Here is a 22,913-nt window from a genome sequence, read left to right on the forward strand (position 1 = left end):
TTTCACACTTTATTTGAGAAGTTTACACTGCCTGACTTCTTTGTAATTGAATGTCATTCATGGCATTACTAAATTAAAGAGGAAAAACAACGGACATATCTCCTCTATGCATAAAAAAACAGTTCAACCAATTTGTCATTCATTCAGTATAAAAACTAGAAATTTGAGGAACTTTCTTTAACCTGGTAAAAGGCATTGAGAAAACAAAATAAATTAAAACTATACTTAACCTCTGTTACTACCATGAACTATTGTGATGTCAGTACGTAAGAAGAGGAAAGAATGAGTAGAGAGAAGATGGGAAACAGGAAAGGAGACACCTACATTTAAAAACAAAACATAACAAAAATAAGTACATCCATATGTTAATGTTAACTTATGTATTAAAAACTATTTTAAAAGGCAGTTTTTTTTTAAAAAAAAAAGAAAGGCTATCTATATGGTTACCACATTACTAGGTACCAAGCAAGATTTCATTGCTTTTGTGTTGATCATTTATTATGGCATGTGGGACACTGTCAAAGGAAATAATACCTTCTTACATCACACAAAGTTAATTCAGGAGTATATGGAGGTAGAGTTGATTTACAGTTGGACTAGAAAGACTTTATCTCAAGTTCAGGGATTGCCTGAAGGTCTGGCTTTTGACATTTGGCCAAGATAAAAGTAATAAAATCTGTGATGTGCTGGTTAAGGTACCCATTACCCTGCTGACTGCCAGGGTTAGTTTTTTTGTTTTTTTTTAAGATTTTATGTATTTATTTTTAGAGGGGGAAGGGAGGGAGAGAGAGACAGAGAGAGAAACATCAATGTGCGGTTGCTGGGGGTCATGGCCTGCAACCCAGGCATGTGCCCTGGCTGGGAATCAAACCTGAGATGCTTTGGTTTGCAGCCTGTGCTCAATCCACTGAGCTATGCCAGCCAGGGCCCAGGGTTAGTTTTTTATTTAAGGTTTGCATCTGACCTATACCTGCTTGGAAAAACCTAGTTTGATTACACGACGGAAGAGATTGATCAGGATCCCTCGCTGGCAGCTTCTCTGCGCTCTCTAAAGCAAGTATTCCCCTCCAGACCTCCGCAGCGAGAGATTCGGCACAACTTCATACACAGTTTGACGTAATAACACACTTCTGTAGCATTCTGTTTAAAAGCTATTTTCTTGTTTCTGCTATTACAGTTGTCCCGATGTTCCCACTTTCCCCCCATAGCATTTTGGTAATAACTTTTGCATCACCAAAGTCAGACAGATCCTTTATTCAGCAAAATACTTATTACATGGCTCAAGTTTGAGAAACCTGTTTTAGAATATTTACCCATTCGCTTTCAGGACAATTTTTTTCCTATTATATTTTAGGAATAGCTTGAGATCAATATCCCTTCCACTCCAAGGGTAAACATTGGAACCCTTGAGATTATCTAAATTAAAAAAAGCCAATTTTTCTGTCCTGAAATATGAAGATTTTTCAGGAATTCACAGTGTAGGGCTGTTTCTGATAAGATAATGAAGATATGATTCAGGAAGCAAAGATCACAAACTTCCTGTAATCTACAAAAAATCAGGACAAAATGTATTTCATTGAAATGGAATCGAAAAGAGATTAATCCTCTCCTCTATGAGGTCTCTTAAATTTGCAGGGCAAATGAGTCTTTTTTAGTAATGGCAAAGAGCTTCTTAGCTTTTAATGTGGCAGAAACAATGAGCAGTGGTCTTGACTATAAAGAATAAGCTTCCATCAGTTTTGGAAAATACTTATTTAGTGTATTTCACAAAGTCATCATTTCTTTGTAAGATAGATGACATTTTTTATTTGCATAAATTTCTTGGTAGAGAAAAAGGGGTGCAGTGTTGTGAAGACTTATGTTATCTCAAAGTAGGGCATTGTTCCCTTAATCACACCTCTAACTCAGAAGAGAAACAAAACAAAACCATAAATATGCAGTTTGTCTTCCACCCGGATGCGAGGGAGTGTTGCATTTAGGAGAGAAAAAATAGTTGTCTGCAGGCACTTCAGCTTCTGGGAGATACACTAGATGTATTTGTCTCTATTCCTCCTGCTGAGTACAAATACAACCCTCAATATTTTATGTAAAATAAGCATAAAATGCCTCTGAATGGTGGCGAGAAGAAGGCAGCCCAGCTAGGATCCTGGAGACCCAAGGAATGGTATGGTGGCGGCATCCATGGGTTTCCCGTTCTGCCCCACACATCCCAGCCTTGAGATGCAGACGCACCAGCAACCAGCAGCACCAAAGGACCCGGATCAGAAAAAGCCCCAACATTAGTTCTCTCTAATGAAAGGATTGGGAAAGCACAGCTTTTAAAAAAGATTTTATTTATTTATTTATTCTAGAGAGAAAGGAAGGGAGGGAGAAAAGGAGGTAGAGAAACATCAGTGTGCGAGAGAAACGTTGATTGGTAGCCTCTCACCCCTTTGCAATTCTTGGCATCCTCCTCATGTTTCGTAAGCGCTTCCTCTTTTTTTTTTTATTTTCTCTTCTTGCTGCTGGTACAAAGCATTTCTTCTATCAATGCAATAATTATGGGCACGATTTGTAGAAGGAATCCATCATCCCTGTCCAAGTAACAATCCTTTTCCTTTCTTATTGACAAGCCATTAAGAGACATAATTTCAGGGTATCGTATTCTGGCCTTGGGCATGCATTCAATGGTCTGCTCTACATTCTCTCCAAGAAACACCATGGCTATAGATCAAGTGCGTAGTGAAATAACTCTCTCTGAAGACACCCTAGTACACGGTATTTCTCCTACAGATGACCTCACACAGAGTAGACGTTAGGGGACACTGTAGGATTCCACGGAGTCCTGGACACGTAGCACCACAACAGGCTCCGCAGCAGCCTGTACACTCCCATCAGCATTCTGTCCTGACTCAGGAGCGAGCCACGTGCCTCAGGCGGCCAGATTCAAAACAATGAGCTACAAAGGCTTAACGGCTTCAGGCTAACTCATGCTCATCTGGTTAAATGCCACGGAAGCACTTAGGATGACAAACTGTCTCATCCTAGACTCTGCCCATGCTCTAAGCTCGTGACCTTGATTCAGAAGCATTCGTGAATGTTGTACCAGGCAATCCTGATCTGGCAAGAGGAACACAAAGAGTCCATTGCCAGTCACAACTTTCAGCTAACAGTACCCTTTCTTTGTCCCCTGGAAGGAATTTCCCCCGCTTGGGAATTATCACAGAGCTCACGAACTCAGAAGATGCCAAGTCCACAGTTATGAGCAACGCTTAGCTCTGTAAATGAGTACCAGAGTATGAGAATGGGAAAACTTACCAGCATCGTCATCTCCTCATTTCCATATTAGGTGCCCTAGGTATTGGAGATGCAATACCGTATGTTGCTCATTAATTCAATAAATATTCAGTGTTCTTGAAGACAGCCCTCCAGGTCTGCTATTGACTTCTCTGAGCTTTCTTCCTCAAATTGTTTTACCATTCTATGGTAAAGGAATGTTGGAAGTTTGCAAATTGGGTTGCATGGAAATGGAGGTGAGGTGACTGGTGACATTGAAGTTTTCAGGTCTAAAGTTTGGTGGAATTTAAGTATGTACTTCCGAATATGTGTTCACCTTACATCTGAATCATCCCAATAGATGGCAGTTGAGGTGACAACCAGACAGCAAAGTGGTGACAAGGCTTTTATAGTCTCACCTCAAGGCCCAAGTCAAAAGAAAATGATCAGAAAGCTTACGCAACTTCCCTTAAAGGAACCCTTATCAACCGTAGCACAGGGCTGAAACTGCTGGAACTAAACTCAAAGTCTGACCCTGTGCGTGGCTGAATCACAATTCATAGTGAACTCACAGTCACGTAAGGCCCCTTGTGTTAAAGTCAGAGCACTGACTGGCACAGCTCATATGAACTGAGATGGAGACATATGAGTAAGGAAGCCAGAGACGGCATGAATACGGCCAGGCTTCCTATGTCAGAAGCAACAGCCACTTGAAGTTTGACTTCCTAGTCTGAGGAAACTCTAATGGCATCTCCTGGGATAGTTGCCCTCACAGGGGCAGCAGACTGTCCTCAGAACCTGTTCCTACCACCTGTCGTTGCTTCTAGAACACTAAGTGGCCCCAAGTTCAGCAGATCTCAGAAAGTAAGGACAAAGCATATGTGACCTATAAAAAAATTGTAAGCATAATAAAGTTCTTTTATCCAAGTTTGCTTTGCTTACGTTTTCCCTTTTAGATATTATCATTCTCTAGAAAATTTTGTTATTCTACAGGTAACATAGAAATCTTTCACTTTGGTATTCCATTAAAGGTGAATTTCTAACATTAATAATATGTACAGCAAATGTAAATCAATATAATGTAGCATATACATTGTGTTATTAAAGTAGTATAATATGTCTGTCTTACCTGCCATTACAGTTTTAGGTCAAATCTATTATGGAACAGAGTACCATACCCAAAACATATTTATTGACTAAATAATAGTATGCCGCTTTGTACCTGAAATTTTTTTCTCTCTCTCCACTTGGATACTGTTAATTAGAAGGTCACAGAATGAATTACAATTTCTTATTTAACCACCCATAAAGAAAAAGAAAATCTATGCCGATATAATTACTGACATTATTAATCATACTCTGTCTCTATATGTTACATGCTGTTGACTCGGCTATGACTCCTGGTGACCGACATACGGGGATGGCCTCCTTTCCCATGCCGGACAGCCCCGCTCAGCTCCTGAATCCTCCCTCCACGGCTTCTTTCGCCAATCGATCCAGCTCATTTTGATCTTTCTCTTTCCCACAACCTCCTATTTTTATCCCCCGGCACGATTGTCTTTTACAAAGCACTCTGCCCTGTGAAGCTTTGTCATGTTTGCCTCCAGCAGTTTTCAGGCATCATTTGCTTTGGGACCCCCTGCTGCTTGTTTTTCTGGAGGTCCGGGTCAGCGTACCCCGAGTTCACCTCCAACACTGTCTTTCTAATGAATCAATACTCCGCCTGCAGTGAAGAGTGTGAAAGGATGTAAAATGAAGTCAGTTGAGAAGAAAACTGTTTTAAAAGGGAGATTTGATTAGGAGTTTAATTTTCCTTAAAGCTAAACCCACGAAGCTCAAAGATGAAAGCGCTCCAGAGCCCAGGAAGGAGAACGGGTAAATTACAGTGGTGAGTTGTGCGCTACAGCAAAATGATCTAATAAACTAGTCATTTGCCATATTATTATGAGATAGAAAGACAACTTAATAAAAGCAATTTGGTTTATATTCCTTCTAGGCTACTTGTGTAGTTTCATAATAATTTTTTAAAAAGAAGTATAATAATTTAGTCATGGGACTACATTTCTATAAATTAAAATTTATGCTGCTAAAATTGTTATAATAACTACTTTGGGAATGGCCAAGGTTTTAAGGGCTTCCACTCAAATGTCACAATAAATCACAACGTAGCTACAGTCTAGTCACTATTTTAATCTTTCTATATACTCCCTTCTGTTTTGGGAACGGATTTGTGTTTTCTAAAACGAGCAATGAAAGCTCATTTCTATTTTCTCCTCTACTGGAAATTTTGAAGTAATCACTGTCATAAGAACTTATAAATAAATTCTTCAGTGGGTATTAAGGAATTAATAAGTGGGATTCTCATGTCCTAAAATTTCAATACTGTTAGTAAGAGTTATTTAAAAGTATTAGGGCATAAAATATCTTCAAACATATATCTTATCTGTTTATTGCAAAAATGAGGCAATTAATTGCAAAAACTTATAATTTCATGACATTTTGGTATTAAAGTCAAATTTTTATTTTTAAAGCACAGAATGACTAAGGCTTGGATAAGTTAATGGACTATGACTGAGATGAATCTTTCTCTGAAATTTACAATTCTAAAACTATTGCGTTAAATGTAATGCTTTCTCAAAACTATCGACAGGAAGTATCATACATTATGTTGAAAGGTTGAACCCGTACTCATCAGTTCACCAATAAGTCAAAGCTGCTACACCATTTATATTGATATTACAGTGGAAATCTCAGTCTTGGCAGTAAGTCACTCGGGAGTGGGTGTGCAGGAAATGGAGTAAGATTCTGGAAGGGCAAGAAAGTGGAGAAATTGGAATGCTCACAGATTGCTGGTGCAAATGTAAAAATTTAGCTCTGAAATGCAGAGTAGTTGGAAGCCATCATTCCTGTTGTAGGAGATAAATCTGGACAAATCAAAAATCAACAACTTTTTTGAGACCCAAGGAAGAATGGAAGAAGGTCCCAGGGCAAACCACCACCCGAAACCTCCTGTGGAAGGCACATTCACAGAGGAACAGCTGAGATCCACGGGCCAGAACAAAAGTCGTTGTAGTCACAAACTGGTACGGTTACACAAGTGGGTAATTTTTTTAAATGGTGATAAAATACAGATAGCATAAAGTTGACTATTTTTGAACTTTTTATGTATGTGCAGTTATTCACTCAATGTGAAAGTGTATGTTCACATTGTTGTGCAACCATCGCCGCCATCCATCTTTGGAACATTCTCACCCTTTTGAACTAAAACTCAGACACGTTAAATCGTAAGTTCCTGTCATCCCCTCATCCCGGGGCCTGGCAGCCACCACTCTACTTTTTGTCGGAGAGTCTGACAACTCCTGGTATTTCATGTAAGTGGAATCATGCAATATTTGTCCTTTTGTTTCTGGTCTATATCACTTAACATGCCTTCAGGTTTCATTCCTATTGTAGCATGTGTCAGAAATTTCTTTCCTTTTCAGGTTGAATAAATTCAATCATGTGTATGACCACATTTATTTATTCATTCATCCATAACAACAGACTTTCGAGTTGCTTCCATCTTCTGGCTCTTGTGGATAATGCTGCCAGGCCCACTGGCGTACAGATACCTGTTTGAGTCCTTGTTTTGAATTCTTTGGGCTATATGTGCAGAAGTAGAATTGCTGAATTATGTCAATGCATGTTTAATTTTTTGAATTACCACCATACTGTTTTTTATAATGGCTGCACCATTTTCCATTCCCATTAGCAATTCACAAAGGTTCTAATTTCTCTACATCCTCACTAAAGCTCATTATTTCCTGTTTTCGATTAGTTTGTTTTATAACAATCATCCTAATGGATGAGAAGTGATATTGCTTTGTAGTTTACTTTGCATTTCCCTGATGATCACTGATGTTGAGCATCTTTTCATTGCTTACTGGCCATCTGCACTTCTTCTTTGGAGAAATGTCAAAGTTCTTTGCCCATTTTTTAATTGGGTTGTTTTCTTTCTTTATGTTGATAAATGGCAATTTTTATGAATTGCTAGAGACTCGATGTAAATTAGCATGAGAATTAGGAACTCCTGGGGGCTTCAGTCTTAGGGGAGCCCTCAGTAATTTGGTGGGCTTTACCTTCAGAAAGCTCACCAGGTTCTTGATGAAGATTGGAACAAGAACAATGGTGGTTCAGGCAGACAGAAGTAAAGAGTGAGCTTTGGGAAGTCCTCCCAGAGCCCCTCTCCATAGCAACGGCTTCCTCTTCCACCTGAGGCCAGAGCCCTGAGCCAGCTCAGGGAAGAAAGTTACTCACATTGCAGTTTCCTCTAGACTTTTATTCTCACATAAAGGAGAAAAAAAAGACGTTTATAGGGATCAGAGCTTTAAGGAAATAGGTTGGAATGTTGCATTCAGAGAAGGGAAGCTCAGGGGGGAAAAGCTATTCCCTGATGAAACACTTGTGAAATTCACAATCCAGAGACACAGGCCCATTAAAAGACTGATTCCATGGAAGATTATGGAATAATCCCTGTATCTCACACATTTACCATGAGATTCACAAGGCCCTATCATAATAATAATGTACAGGGTCTGACACAAACAGCATTCCCTTTTTATTATAAAATCTTTTATTGCAAAATCATAAGCATGTAATTCTGTAACACGACAATATCACACTCAAACACACCATATGACATTTTAGGTGAAAGGTTCAAATTAAAACTATAAACTATTATACCCATATTATTACCCTGCCAACCACACTCAAGCAGGCCTTACTTTTGGGGACCCCTGTATTACAATTGTAAGAGTTAAAGGACACAGACTTTCTCTGAGGAAGAGAGCCCAGTGAATTACAAAACTAAGAGGGCAAACAAAGACAAGGACGAAGCTCGAGCTGTGTACGTACAGCTATGAGAGACATTAAATTACGGCCTGACTCCCAGCCAGATCAAAATACCTCTTCACACAAAGGTTTATTCACCTCATTTCCTATTACTGGGTGTAAAGTGTTCTCCTGTCAACAAAAAATAGAGGCCATTAAAGGAGGCAAGGAGAAAACAAGTATGAAAAGTCTAAGCAAGCATCAGGCCCAGATTCACATACAAAACAAATTTTAGCATCTTCAGACAGGAAATTTAAGATAGATATGATTAATATGTGAAGGGTGCATAATGAAGAAAGCAGAGATCCAACAAGAAGGGATGGGCAACTGAAGCAGAAAGACAGAAACTCTAAGAAAGAATAAAGTGAAAATGTAAGGCATCAGTCAAAAACACTGTAATAGAAATAAAAATCGCTCTCAGTGGACTGTACACAACCAAGGGAAGAACCAGTGAGCCTGAACACTCATCCATGGAAGTTTTCCACGCTAAATGCAAAGAGAAAATAGAATGAAAACTAAACAAAACAGAACATCAAAGGATTGTGAGATAATTTTAAAAAAAGTTAACATACATTTAATTGGAATACCAGATGGAGAAGAAAGGGGTAATTGAGCGGGAGACAAATTTGAAGTTACAATGGCCAAGACCTTTTAAAAATGACACAGCCACTTTTGAAAACATCCTGGCCGTTCCTCAAAGGCTAAACATAGAGTCCCCACCATGTGACTGAGCAACTTTACTCTTGGGGGTGCACCCGGGAGAAAAGGTAATACATGTCTGCACAAACATTTGTACTGAATGTTCAGAGCAGCATCATTTATGAGAAACAAAAATTGGAGACAACCCAAATCCACAAATGGAACAATGAATAAATGAATGGGACATAGCCCATAGCCACGCAATGGAATATCATTTGGCACTGCAACAGAATGAAGTTTGGATATATGCTTCAATGTGGATTGATCTTGAAACCATATGCTAAGTGAAAGAAGCCAGGCACAAAACAAACAAACAACCAAACAGAAAATGTTGATTGATTCCACCTAAATGCAATATCCTGTATAGATAAATCCAAAGATAGATAGTCACTAAGTGTTTGCTTAGGGCCGGGGGCTAAGAGGACTGGGCACATTCTATTTGGAACGATGAAAATGTTTTCAAAGTAAGTAATGGTGATGGTTACAAAATTGTGAAAGTACATACACTGAAAGTACAAAATTATATATATTAAAAGGGTGTATTTTACAGTATGCGAATTATATACTTGGGGCAGTACATTCCTCTATGGGTAAGATAAATATAGTTCATTGCTTTGGACACACGGAAGATTCTTTAGTATAAACTCTATTATTTCTTCATCCCTGTGGTGAGTACATGCACATTTACTTTTATTTTATAAGCTCTACTTATGTGTTCTATACATTCATATTATAATATGATAACATTGTTTCATAATGTATTTTTATTTTTCAAAAAGAGAAGAAAAATCATAGTATGGATGTATTTACAGTTTGAGCCAGAGGTCGAGAGGACTAGTTGCAGGCAAAACAGAGTGGGTTGCTCCTTCGGGGACTCTTAGAGAAGGATGTTCAGTAGCAATTTTTAAAAATCTTCATTTTTTAAAACAGGATTGCTATGAGTGCTCAGTGTGGGAGAGATTGCATTTGCCATACCGATGTTAATTTTACGTCACCGTTCTGCACAAAATGTCTTCGGCTCTTCATTGGTATCTCTAACAACCAGAGTGTGCATCAGCAGTTCATCCGATCACAGCTCCTGCTGAGAGGCAGGAAACACACCCAAGTCATTAATGTGATTTGTGATCATGCTGAGGCTCTAAAGCCAACAAAAATGTGCACATTTCTTCTTCACCTCATTACATTTACAAATAACAGTAATTAAATGTCAGGTAAGGAGTCTCTGTGGTTACATTGCGTAAACACCTTTCTGCCATTTTCCTGTCTCAGCACACTTTCTGTGAAACTTTGCCCTTGATATAGCCCTAAAAGATACATTTAATTTGATAGAAGGTCAAGAGCTGAAAACAGTAGCATCTCAATTCACAAGAGTATTCAAATAATTTTATTACCTCTATAAAACCATGGCTTCCTTCTTCTCTACTAAGAGGTTAAGCATGACAGCAAGGATAAAAATGTCATTTTTTAAAAACACACTGAAAATCTTCCACACAACAAAGTTTTTAATTAGTTTTGAAACCTTAATATGGGTGGGGTTAGTAAAATATCTTTCTCACTTTTGCAGCAAAATGAGTCTCGTCAATATTCATGTGTGCGGAATTTACTAGAGAAGTTTTAAAAATCGCACTTTAAAATCAACATTGATTTTTGTTGTACAAAATTAAAATACAGTTAGCTCCTTTAGATTTAGACAAACATCCCATTTTCTGTTCTAGTATTTCCTTTAGCCTGAACAAAAAGGGGCAAAATGCATTGCATTGAGGTTAAAGCAAACCCGTCAATAACTGGTCTGGGTCTGGTGAGAAGCACTACTGTGAGTGAAGGCAGTAATATGCCTTACGTCACACGTGGTCTGTGCACGTCTGTGAGTGTCATGATAGTGCGGACAGGGAAAGCCTTTCTGGCTTTCAGCCCATCTGGCTGCTTCCCACCAGAGCTGACCTCCCCAAGAACAATAATAACCGCCATCTGGCCAAAATGAAGGAACACTAGCCCTTCCTCATTCCTCTAGTCTTCTCAGCAGATTCGACACCACTGGTCATTTTCTGTGTCCTGGAACATATTGACATGCTAATGTGTAGCAATGTTCGGGCTCTTTGGGATTTATGTACAGTGATTCATTTCACTTCTTTATTGTTCCTGTTACCAAGGTATAGATAGCCTCTCTGCCCCAAATGTTTTATTTATATATATATATATATATATATATATATATATATATATCCTGTGGTGATAGAATCTCTTTAAGAATCTCTCCTTTAAAGGGAACACGATATCATGCTTCCTCAGTAGAGGGCACTGGGAGGTCATTGCATGATGAAGGGGTTCTCCTGCAGTTTGGGCTGCTGCACGGTGGGGTCAGCAGTGTATGTGGGAGGACTTCTGTCGGAGTCCCTACACCCGGAATGCATAGTCCCCAGTGACTTTGCAACTTTGGCCTGATGAAAACTTTCCTGTGGTCCCCACACAGAAATGGGTGCCCGGAGAGATGCCTGCTGCTGATACGTACCTGAAACCACCTGTGTGCTCTGGCATTTCCACTCCCTCTGCATGTCCCATGCAGCGCAGTGTAGCTCCGAGGGTCCCTACTCTCTCTGCCACGCATGCTCATTGTCTGCTCCCTGCCTGCACTCTGCAGGCTTGCTGCTCGCTTGCTCAGTTTTTGCAGACCTGCTCCAGCTGGAGCAAACCAGAGGATTCTATTACCCCATGTGTGAACTGAACCTGGCAGGGTGAAAAGTAAAATGACTTCGATATTTGTCATCATGCTCATTAAAACTATATTCGTGGAAAACATGAGATTCTTCAACAAGGTAAATTCTAAAATGCCTAGCACCCAATCAAAAAACATGGGGGAAAAGCAGGGAAATCTGACCCATAATGTGGAAGAAGATCATTCAATTAACATTGACTCAGAACTGAGTAATGTCATAGCATTTTACATATTCAGACTGCTAAGTTCAGCCATGGAAGATATAACAACAACAACCAAAAGAACCAACTTCAACTTCTGGAGATAAAAAATAATCAAGTCACAGGAAAGTCAACTAGCTTGTTCAGAGTTGCACAGCTAGTAATACTAGGAAGGTTGATTCCATAGGTCAACGTGTCAATCAACATGCTGTATCACACTGTAAACAAAATAAAGCCCAGCTTCTTTTCGAGAGGTCCCGCCTGACTCTCAATGCCCAGCAGCTTAGTTTCAATTACATCACTTGAGTGTCAGCGTAACCTCAGTCGGTCACCCTCCAGGACTTGAACGCAAGTTGAAGGAGACGGGTGTCATCAATGGCTTCATGCCCAGTGCTTGGCGCATCAAAACACCCGAATATACAGGGTGTCAGGATGATGGACTCAGAATTTAGTATATTTCCCCAAGATAATATTGGCATAAGAATATGGTTTTAAAATCTCAGAGTTACAAAAAAAGACTTGAGAAGTGGAATCAGAGGGAATAAAAGAGAGCTTGAAGAGTCAGACATCTGCGGCAGAAAACACAGCCCAGCCACACGTTTCTATGACCAGAACACTCTTTTCAGGTATGAATTCCTGACATCTAGCTTAATGCTGCCTGCATCCTGCACAGAAACCTTCCTCATGATTTCCGTAATGCCTGCTGCTTTATTAAAACCATGCAAACGTCACAGAGCAATGACTTTGAAGTGATAAATATATTTAATACTCTGACACTGGAAGCTCTTTCCAGATGCAGAGTAAATGATGCCTGGAGGCCTTTCAATATCGTTGAAGTTTTAATAACGAAGAGTCTGGAGATGAGTAATCTGGGAATAAGTGAAGAATCAACACCCGCCATTTATTATATGTGCTCTTCTCATGGCACGTGGGTCTCGCATTTCTCATGCAAGAGACTGTTAGTAAGTGGTCTGCTGGAGGATCTGCTGAAGGAATGAATTTCATGTCTTAATTCTGTGAAAATGATTACATCAAATCCCTATATCAGTATCTATAATTTGGTTATGTTTTCTAGTAGGTCTTCTCTGTGTTTCTCTGTCTCTGTTTCTCCTTTTCCCTCTCTCTTTCTCTCCTTCTAACCCCCCGCCTGCCCTGCAAGGTGCATGTGTCTGTATGTGTGTGTGTTTGTATATACATAGGTGTGTGAATACATGAATACCCTAATCAAGTCTTCCAGTGAATTTTATCAGCTTGATTTTGGAGTTTACTGCAGATTTCAGGTGATCTGAGCAGTGCCCTGAGTGGGACCTTGAGGTACACAAATGCTTCCAGTGGTAATAAGGGGCCATGAAGCATAGCACGGTGCTTTTCAAAATTAATGTGCACACAAATCACCAGGGGAAGTTGTTAAAATGCAAATTCTGATTCAGTAAGTCTCAGATAATACTTGAGGTTCTGATTTTTCCTAACCTCTCAGGCGATGCCAAGGCAGCTGATCCATGGATCATACTCAGAGTAGCAAAGACAAAGGGGACATCACACGGAGTAGGACAGATGTGAGGTCAAATCTAAGCTCAGCACTCACTGGATATGTGGCTTCTTTATGTTTTAGGCATCTCTTTTGGTCTCATTGTTTCTGTGGTCTCAGGTTTTTGCTGTGACATAACGACATTGTGTCTTTACAAGCACCTACTGAATAGACCATGTAGACTGAATGTTGGGTGCTTTTCATTCTCTCTCAATGCTGAAGAACACGAGAGATCTGCAAATAATGGGACTACCTTGAATGTCATTCCTAGGTGCTTTCTTTCTCTTGTACCCCACACCTAATCAGTCAGTAGTTAGTACTGGCTCTGCCTTTGGAATATGAAGGGTCATCCAGGAACATGTATAAAACACCCATGGACAAACCAAAGGAGGGTAGGATTGAGGGTGGGAGATAGGGGTCAGTGGGATGGGGGAGAACGGTGAGGGTGAAATGGAGACAACTGTACTTGAACACTTAAAATAAAATATAATATAAGAAAATAAAACATTAAAAAATTCTAATACTTCTCACCTCCCCAAAGACCACTACCATGGTCCAAACCTTCATACTTCATATAATGATTACATTACTTTTCTTATTTTGGCCCCTGGCTACCTGAAACCTGAGTATTTAGAGGAAAACTTATTTTTAATTTGTTCATACTTATAGAGAGTCATAGATCACCAGAGTAGGAATTAAGTCTCTGATCCGCTACTTACTTAACAAATAAAAAAATTAGGCCCATTCCAGCCAAGATGGAGGCATAGGTAGACACACTGTGCCTCCTCACACAACCAGAACAAGGACAACAGCAATTTAGAAACAAAAAACAACCAGTACCCACAGAAAACCAAACTGTATGGAAGTATGACAACCAAGGAGTTAAAGTAGACATGTTCGTCCTGACCTGTAGGAGGGGCGGAGACGGGCAGTGGGCACAAGAGGGCTCAAGGCAAAGGGCAGCTGGCAGACTCAGCGAGGCAGCAGATTGTGGAGGGGTGCAGCGCACAAGGTGGCTGGTGGACTGGGCAGTCTCACGATCGCTCGCAGATAAACCAAGCGAAACTGGGGAGCGGAACAGACCATGCAATCCAGGGTCCCAGCATCGAGAAATAAAGCCTCAAACCACTGATTGAAAACACCTGTGGGGGTTGAGGCACAGGGAGAGACTCCCAACCTCACAGGAGAGTTCGTTGGAGAGACCCACAGGGTCCTAGAACGTGCACAAGCCCACCCACTGGGAAATCAGCACCAGAAAGGCCCAGTTAGCTTGGGGGAAGCAGTGGAGGGGACTGGGATCAGACAGAGAGCTGAGCAGGTACCATTGTTCCCTCTCGAACCCTGCCCCCACATACAGCATCACAACCCAGCAACTGGGTTGCCCAGCCCTGGTGAACACCTAAGGCTCTGCCCCTCATACGTAATAGGTGCTTCAAGACAAAAAAAATGGCCCAAATGAAAGAACAGATCAAAGCTCCAGTAAAAAAACAAAACAAAACTAAGTGACAAATAACCAACCTATTGGATGCACAGTTCAAAACACTGGTAATCAGGATGCTCACAGAATTGGTTGAATTTGGACATAAAATAGATGAAAAAATGAAAGTTATGCTAAGTGAAATGAAGGCAAATGTACAGGGAACCAATAGTGATGGGAAGGAACCTGGGACTCAAATCAATGGAGTGGACCAGAAGGAAGGAGAAAGAAATATCCAATCAGAAAAGAAAGAAGATATAAGAATCAAAAAAAAATGAGGAGAGATTTAGGAACCTCCAGAACATCTTTAAACATTCCAACATCCAAATTATAGGGGTACCAGAAGGAGAAGAGGAAGAGCAACACATGGAAAAGTTATTTGAAACAATAATAAAGGAGAACTTCCCCATTCTGACTAAGGAAATAGACTTATAGGAAGTCCAGGAAGCTCAGAGAGTCTCAAAGAAGTTGGACCCAGGGAGGAACACACCAAGGAACATCATAATTACATTAACCAAGATTAAAATGAAGGAGAGAATCCTAGAAGCAGCAAGACAAAATAAGAGAGTTACTTACAAAGGAGTTCCCATCAGACTGTCAGCTGATTTCTCAAAACAGACCTTGCAGGCAAGAAGGGGCTGGAAAGAAGCATTCCAAGTCATGAAAGGCAAGGACCTACATCCAAGATTGCTCTATCCAGCAAAGCTTTCATTTAGAATGGAAGGGCAGATAAAGTGCTTCTCAGATAAGGTCAAGTTAAAGGAGTCCATCATCACCAAGCCCTTATTTTATGAAATGTTAAAGGGACTTAGAAAAATAAGATAAAAAAACATGTACAGTAAAATAACAGCAAACTCACAATTATTAACAACCATACCTAAAACTAAAACAAAAACAAACTAAGCAAACAACTAGAACAGGAACAGAACCACAGAAATGGAGATCACATGGAGGGTTAGCAACAGGGAAGTGGGAGGAGGAGAGAGGGGGAAAAGGTATAGAGAATAAGTAGCATGGATGGTAGGTAGGAAATAGCCAGAGGGAGGGCAAGAATAGTATGGGAAATGTAGAAGCTAAAGAACTTATGACACATGGACATGAACTAAAGGGGGGAATGTGGGTGGGAGGGGGTGTGCAGGGTGGAGGGGAGTGAAGGGGGAAAATGGGACAACTGTAATAGCATAATCAATAAAATACATTTAAAAAACTAGGCCCAGAAGATTCTACAACTTTTTGGTAACCACAAAGAGGGCCAGAAAAGGCTGTAAGCGAACTGAAAGCCCATCAAATGCTTGCACCTGCAGACCTCGACAGGTGGATGTGGATTCCCACCCAAGGCATCTCCTGTTCCTCTTTCTTCTGTTCTCTCCACAATGTCCCACCAAAGCCTCACTAGTCCTTAAACCTGCCAGATACATCAGGGACATTGAACTCCCTGTGCCCTTCCCATGGACACTCTTCTATCATGTAACTCTACAGCTAGCATTCCTCCTTCTCGTCTTTTCTCAGCAGTCTTCTTCTCTTGGAGACATTTCCTGGTCACCTGGTGCTCATCACCTCCCTCCTCTGGTGAGTTTTTATCCTCTCAACTGCTTTAGCATTTCGACTCACCCATTCATGGCCTTCTTTATTATCTAACATCTATTTTGTGCTGTTTATTGCTTAAATATTATAAGAATAATAATATATAGCATAAATAAGAATAAATAAATTATTACTTATTCTTTTTTATTCCCCTTAGGCTAAATATAAGGTCCATAGGGGAGGGATTTTCATTGTTTGTTTTATTCATTACCATACCCCTAGCATTTAGCAGTTTGTTCAACACATATTAGCTGTTTAATCAACACTTGTTGAATTAATAAATGCTATTTTTATTTTGAATTCCTTTATTTTGCTATATAGAACGCCTGTTGTAACTCTCACATCTTGAGTAATACTGTCCTCCCCCAGCTTTTATATACAGTATTTATATTACTCAGGTGTTTCTAGTGCACATTTCCATGACCTTTTGTTGAGTATCGTGTTGTATTATATTCTCTCCTGTTACGCAATTATGGTGGTATTTGTGTTTGTTTAAAAATATTCTTCCAAGGAAGAGTTTGAAAACACAATATTTTTATGTGCTAGTAGGTTAGAGTTGTAGAGAAATAAACACAGACAAAAACCAAGAAAAGCAGATAAAATGAAAATGAACACAGTCACATTTAATGTCCTGTGAAGTGAAACCGCATTGAAGGACTAATTCCACATGGTAAGGGGCCCACACATGTATTTTGTGTGTTCACCTCCTCTCTTCCCTCTACGTTGCTGGCAGGTGTGAAAAAAATATATGTGAAATAATACATTAGCTTTAAAATTAGCTCGCTCTTTTTTCTCTTTGCATTTTGCAACCATCCTTTAGGGGAAAAAATATAATAATTGAGACTATGTAAGAAAACAATATCTTTACAATTCTTTTTTTTAATATTTAGGGATCCAGTTTCCATGGAGATAATGACAACAATGAAAGTCAAGAGGACATCTCAATGAATTAATAATAATAGAAAGCATTTTGCAGCATCTTTTGGATACTTTGTACCTTTTAACACATCATGTCATTTAATCCTATTATGTCATCTTAGAGGGAAATTCAGGCTTAAAGAACAATAAGTTCTCTCTAGATCACAGAAGTAAGTTTCAGAATTTTACTTTAAACTAAAATCTGTCTGGCTAGATCTTGAGCTAACACCTAGGCCATTTCTTCTAAACTTATATTTATTGTTTTACCCAAGTAACTGTTCAATTTCAGGAGGTTGCTAAGAAAAGTGTTTATAAAAATCAATCATTTTTACATTTGAAATTTTACTTAATTTACATAATAGGATTTTTTTAAAATTCAAAGATGTCTCCTTAACATTAAAATTCAAAGATAAGATGTCACAAAGATAGATGTGGCCTTATTGAAAAAAATCACCAAGATTTACTGATTATTCTACTACTAATTCAGAAACTATAAAACAAATACATAACACCTTTTATACATTTGTAAAGTGTAGAATGTAATAATAAAAAGCCAGTAACCTTTTATATTTCTCAAATCATTTCTAATACCCACAAGTTTATACTGGGCCCTGGATTCTTTAGATATAGATCTTCAATATTTCCTTTTCCCTGTATTCCTTCTATTCCCCTCTGCCCTCACATTTTTTTTTGCCTATATGAATAAAGTTAAACTTGGACTTTGATTCATTTTATTACTTTCTCCTGCACTCTATCAAGTTTATTCATAACCATCAAACTGGATGTTCTCTTGCTTCGCTCCTTTCACAAGTAACAAACGTGGGACCAGTTGTCAGCAGATACATTATCTCAACTCAGCAAGGGTATGCCAAATGAAAATTAGGCTCTCAGCAATTTCTTAAATCCTTACGGGTTGAAAACCAACGGTTGCATGCCAAAAAAAGCTAGGAAATTAAACAATGATCTTTAAAATCATCAGTGCCTTGTTAAATAGTAGGAGAAATTTATTTTTATAAATGTGCAGATTTATGGTTCACATATTGCCAGAACTGGAAGAAACATGAAAATCACTTTGAACCAATTTTCTCTCTCTGTAAATGAGAAAATGTAAGAAGATGTGGTGATTTGCTCAAAGCAACATTGCTAAACAGAAAAAGAGACAGAAAATGTATGGGAAAGCTAAAGGCCTGTTGTTTCTCTTTAGAATAGAACTTTCTAACCCTGCATCTGCCTCTGCTCTTGACCTCTGTTGGCTCTTCCCAACCCAGCAGCCAGGGTCACCTCTGCACAATGTAAATCAGATCCTGCCGCCTGATTTTAAGTGAAATTTAACTGAATTTCCTTAAAAGTGAATCCCTTAAAATGGCCCCCAATGTCAGGGGGAAGCCAGTCTCAGAATGCCTGTTAAGTTCCTACATGATCCAGTTTCCTTTCAATTCCCTACTTTATACCCACTGCTCATGGTCCTTTAACTGTAATTAGTCCTAGCTGTTCTTCCAACATGACTGTTGACCTCTCACTGTTAGTTACTTCTTCCTGGAAGCCTTCCGCCAAATATCCACATAACGCACCCTCAAGTTCAAATAGTACCTTCTTATTGAATCTTGTCTTGACCACCATATTTCAAACTACAATTTCTCCCCAAACCAAGACTTCTAATACCTTCCATGCACCTTTGTTTTTTTTCCCACAGATTGTATATCACCTTCTAGTATCTTCTACCATTTATGTATTTATTACAGTTTTTATTGCTTGTTTTCTCTCTTCCTTTGCTACACTGAAAACTAGAAGAGTACGTTTGTAGCTTTGTTCTGGTATATCCTATGCCCCACTACAGTCACAAAGACCCAATAAATACTTGGTGAATAAGTAAATGCATGAAGAAGCTATCAACAGTTGTTCTAACCTTAATGTAAACTTGACCTTAATAAGATTGAAGGCTGGAATACTCCACATTAAACCAACGTTGTATTATAATATTTTAAAATGCCCACAAGAAAGCACTTTACTTTATAATATAACAGGAATGGTATCATAGAATACCACATTTTGCCATGTATAATGAGCATGCTTTTGCCCAAAGTTTTGAGGGAAAAATAAGGATGAGCATTATACATGGGTATGATTACCTACCATGGGTCTAATAATGGGTATAATAATCCCAGGAATAATGCTCACAAAAATGTGGGTGTGCATTATACATGGCAAATTACAGTATACAGTCAGTGTGATTTCTTAGGATTTGGAAAAGTGTAATCGGTCTTAACTTCCTTTGGGTTCATACTACAGCTTAGGCATATGATTTTGGAATGAGAAATCGACGATGCTAATCAAGTGTGTCTTCAACAGTTAATGTTTAACCACAAACGCAGCTCCAAATGTTAGCTCTTCAAACACAGGCTGGTAAAAATGGAAATATTGATCTAGCATTTAAGACTACTAGTTTTCTCTATTGAAAATGTGGTTTTATGCAGTCTGAAGCTTAGCAAGCACTCCCACATAGAGTTTACCATTTAAGCCTGACACATTTGCAAGATAAACAGGAAAAAAAAAACACATCCCTTTCCACACCTCTGGGTTCTTCCTCAAGGACCACCAGACACTCTTGAAGAGGGGCCCCATGGTCCCACTTCCCCACGAGATGACGACTCAGTGGAAAAATAGTTTGCAGGGAATTCTATACTGGCACGGCCTAGCTGCCATTTCTCCACGGATGAAATACTATTTATCTTTCCACAAACAAATCAATTGTTACCATGTTTGTATTTTCTTAGTTCTTTCTCAATGTTCCCATGGGACTTCAGAGTCCAATATTGGAGACAGCACACTCAGGTACACATTTATCATATTCTAGTTGCACCTATTTCTGTTTGTTCTTCCATTAGGATGGGATCTTCTTGAGGCCATGGATTATATAATGGAAAGGGCACAGTCTTCAGAGCAAAACAAGCCTGAGCCAAAACCCCAGCTCTGCCACTCACTGAATAAATTCCCTTCGGCACATTTTTGAAGCTCTCCAAGCTTGGGTTCCTTACTATATGGTTTATCTGCCTTTTATCTCTGACTTTTAACTTTTTTCTACATCACAATATAGCTGTCCAATGAGTTGCTATTTATTTATTGAACTGAAGATCTATTGCGCTTCCTGCACGTAAAAATCCATGTATATTGTCAATTCTGGAAAATTTTCAGCTAATTTATATTTAACAGACTCCTCTTAAATCTGTCAGATGTATGGTGTATTAGATCATTCCTTCTCCACTTCTTCCTTGTCTTGTTTTTTGGAACAGAGGTCCCTGTATCTGTTTGGTTTCCTCCAAGGACATGAAATTGTTTATCTCTTGTCTGCTAATAGCTACATGCATAATTTAAGACACTAAATTCCCCAAGGACCTTTAGATCATGTTTAGTGTTAGAAAGCTCAAGAAGTTTTACACTAGTTTCTGACACTGATAACAACAGTGGCACATTACATGGTTAATCATTCAGCTTTAAGAGCTCAGTCATTAGGACAAACAGGGAAGTTAACAGAAACACGAAGACCCCAAAGTTGGTGCTGGGATGAGAACAGAGCATCCTCAGAGGGGAGGTGGGTAGGTACCCAGAGGCATTGCCCACGATTCGCTGCATCATTTCAGTAGAAGACACTTCATTAGTTTCCGCTTCCTCTTCTTTGTCAGCGCTAACATTGTCATGCCATTTTCAATGTTATTTTATTGCAAACCTTTGTTCATTCAGTTTTAATAAAGTTTATATTTTATTCAAAGTAAAATGTGTCTTGAATACGAGCATATGTGTATACTTTGCAACACATTACTTGAGGTTCAATTTCTTAGAAGACAGTATACTCCTGCAGTATGAAAATATTCTAGAAAGCATCCGACTGGAATACAGATGCAAGTTTGGAATTGTTTTGCTTTCAAATTATTTCCAATTCAAATCAGCTGGATGAATATACAAGCAGACTACTACTGCAGGGAACAATTATTGCCCTTCTACAGGCTAACCCCTCTCCAGAGTCAACTCCTAGGCTACTCCTGGGAAACCCAAGGAAAGAAGTTGGTGGCATGTGTGTCCCTGGGGCACTGTTCACAGTGGTAAAATGCCTCATATATGCCCTTCTTTAGACATTCCTTAGGTATTTCTGGCATAGCAGAGGACAGACGAAGAAACCGCATTCCTATCTGCATCTAGTTACGTGTTTGTCTCATTCAAGAGTGAAGCTGGGATGAATATGTAGGTTGTTTGCTTACTGTCTCAGCTGCGAGGATTACAGAAGTGGGATGAGGAACTATCGCTTAGACAGACAAAGAATATTACCATAATGCACTTCAAAGTATTCTGTCCCTCCAGGCACAGCGGAGAGCTTTTATGAGAACCTGATAAGTTTTAATGGCTAGATGAAATAGTCTCAGGCCCTGCCATTATCTTCTGAACAGTTTTGATTAAAAAGGACATTTTGCATTTACATTTGTCAGTGAATTGACAGTTTCCTTGGAGAGTAAAAATAATACTTTCAATGATATTCCAAATTTTACTATGAGTCTGGGTGCATAATAATATGTACATGTATTCTATTTGAGTAAATCTGAGAAAAATCAATCATGGGATCAGACATTGAAGGACTTGGGAAATAAGGTACAGATACTCGAAAGATGATAGTGATGGTGATGGTGCAATTTTGGACATTAACAGTTGAGAAGGAGATTAAGATCTCTTCAGAAATAAAAAGTAAGATGATGCGTATGTCTTCACTGGTAACAAATGAGACTGTACTGCTCACAAGTGGTCAGAAAGCAACGTGATACTGCTGAAAATTACTCTGACAAAGAGAAGAAAGGTGTAATGTTCAGGGCAGAGCAGAAAAGGAAACATTTTCTATTGTAATACTCCAGAAAAAAATAAATGGATCCCCCACGAGGACTACATAAGTAAGTTGCTGTTAAAATTTGCAATCCTCCCAAGATGTGATGGTGAACATGTTTTTATATGTTTGTTCACCAATCTTTTGTGAGGAGTCTGTTCAGATCTTTTCCCCATTTTTTAATTTTCTTTTTGTTGACTTTTGAGAATTCTTGGCATATCTTGGATACAAATTCTTTATCTGTTCTATGTTTTCCAAATATTTTCCTGCTGTCTATAGTTTGTCTTTTCACTCCTACCAGCATATTTTGCAGAACAGATGCTTTAATTTTAATGAATTTCACCTTATTTTTTTCTTATATGGTTCATGCTGTTAGCTTTGAACCATATGAGTTTGTAACTAAAAACTCATCACTAAACTCAAAGCCACCTAAATTTTCTTCTGTTACCTCTTATAACTTTTATAGTTTGGGTTTTACATTTGGGTCTATAATTACAAAAGGCCAAAGGTCTCTGTCTAAATTTTTTTATGTGGACATCCAGTTGTTATAGCTCCATTAGTTGGAAAAACTATGTTTTATTCATTAAATTGCCTTTGTTCTTTTTTTCAAAGATAGGTTGATTAAATATGTGGGTTCATTTCTGACAACTAGACTGTTCCACTGAAATGTCAGTCAGTCCTTTTCACTAACACCATTAGTGAAATTGCCTTTGTTCTTTTTTCCAATATGTGGGTTCATTTCTGACCTCTGGACTGTTCCACTGAAATGTCAGTCCTTTTCATTAATACCAAACTGTTTTGATTAC

This window comes from Phyllostomus discolor, chromosome 4, assembly GCF_004126475.2.
Source record: "Phyllostomus discolor isolate MPI-MPIP mPhyDis1 chromosome 4, mPhyDis1.pri.v3, whole genome shotgun sequence".
Taxonomy (NCBI): Eukaryota; Metazoa; Chordata; class Mammalia; order Chiroptera; family Phyllostomidae; genus Phyllostomus; species Phyllostomus discolor.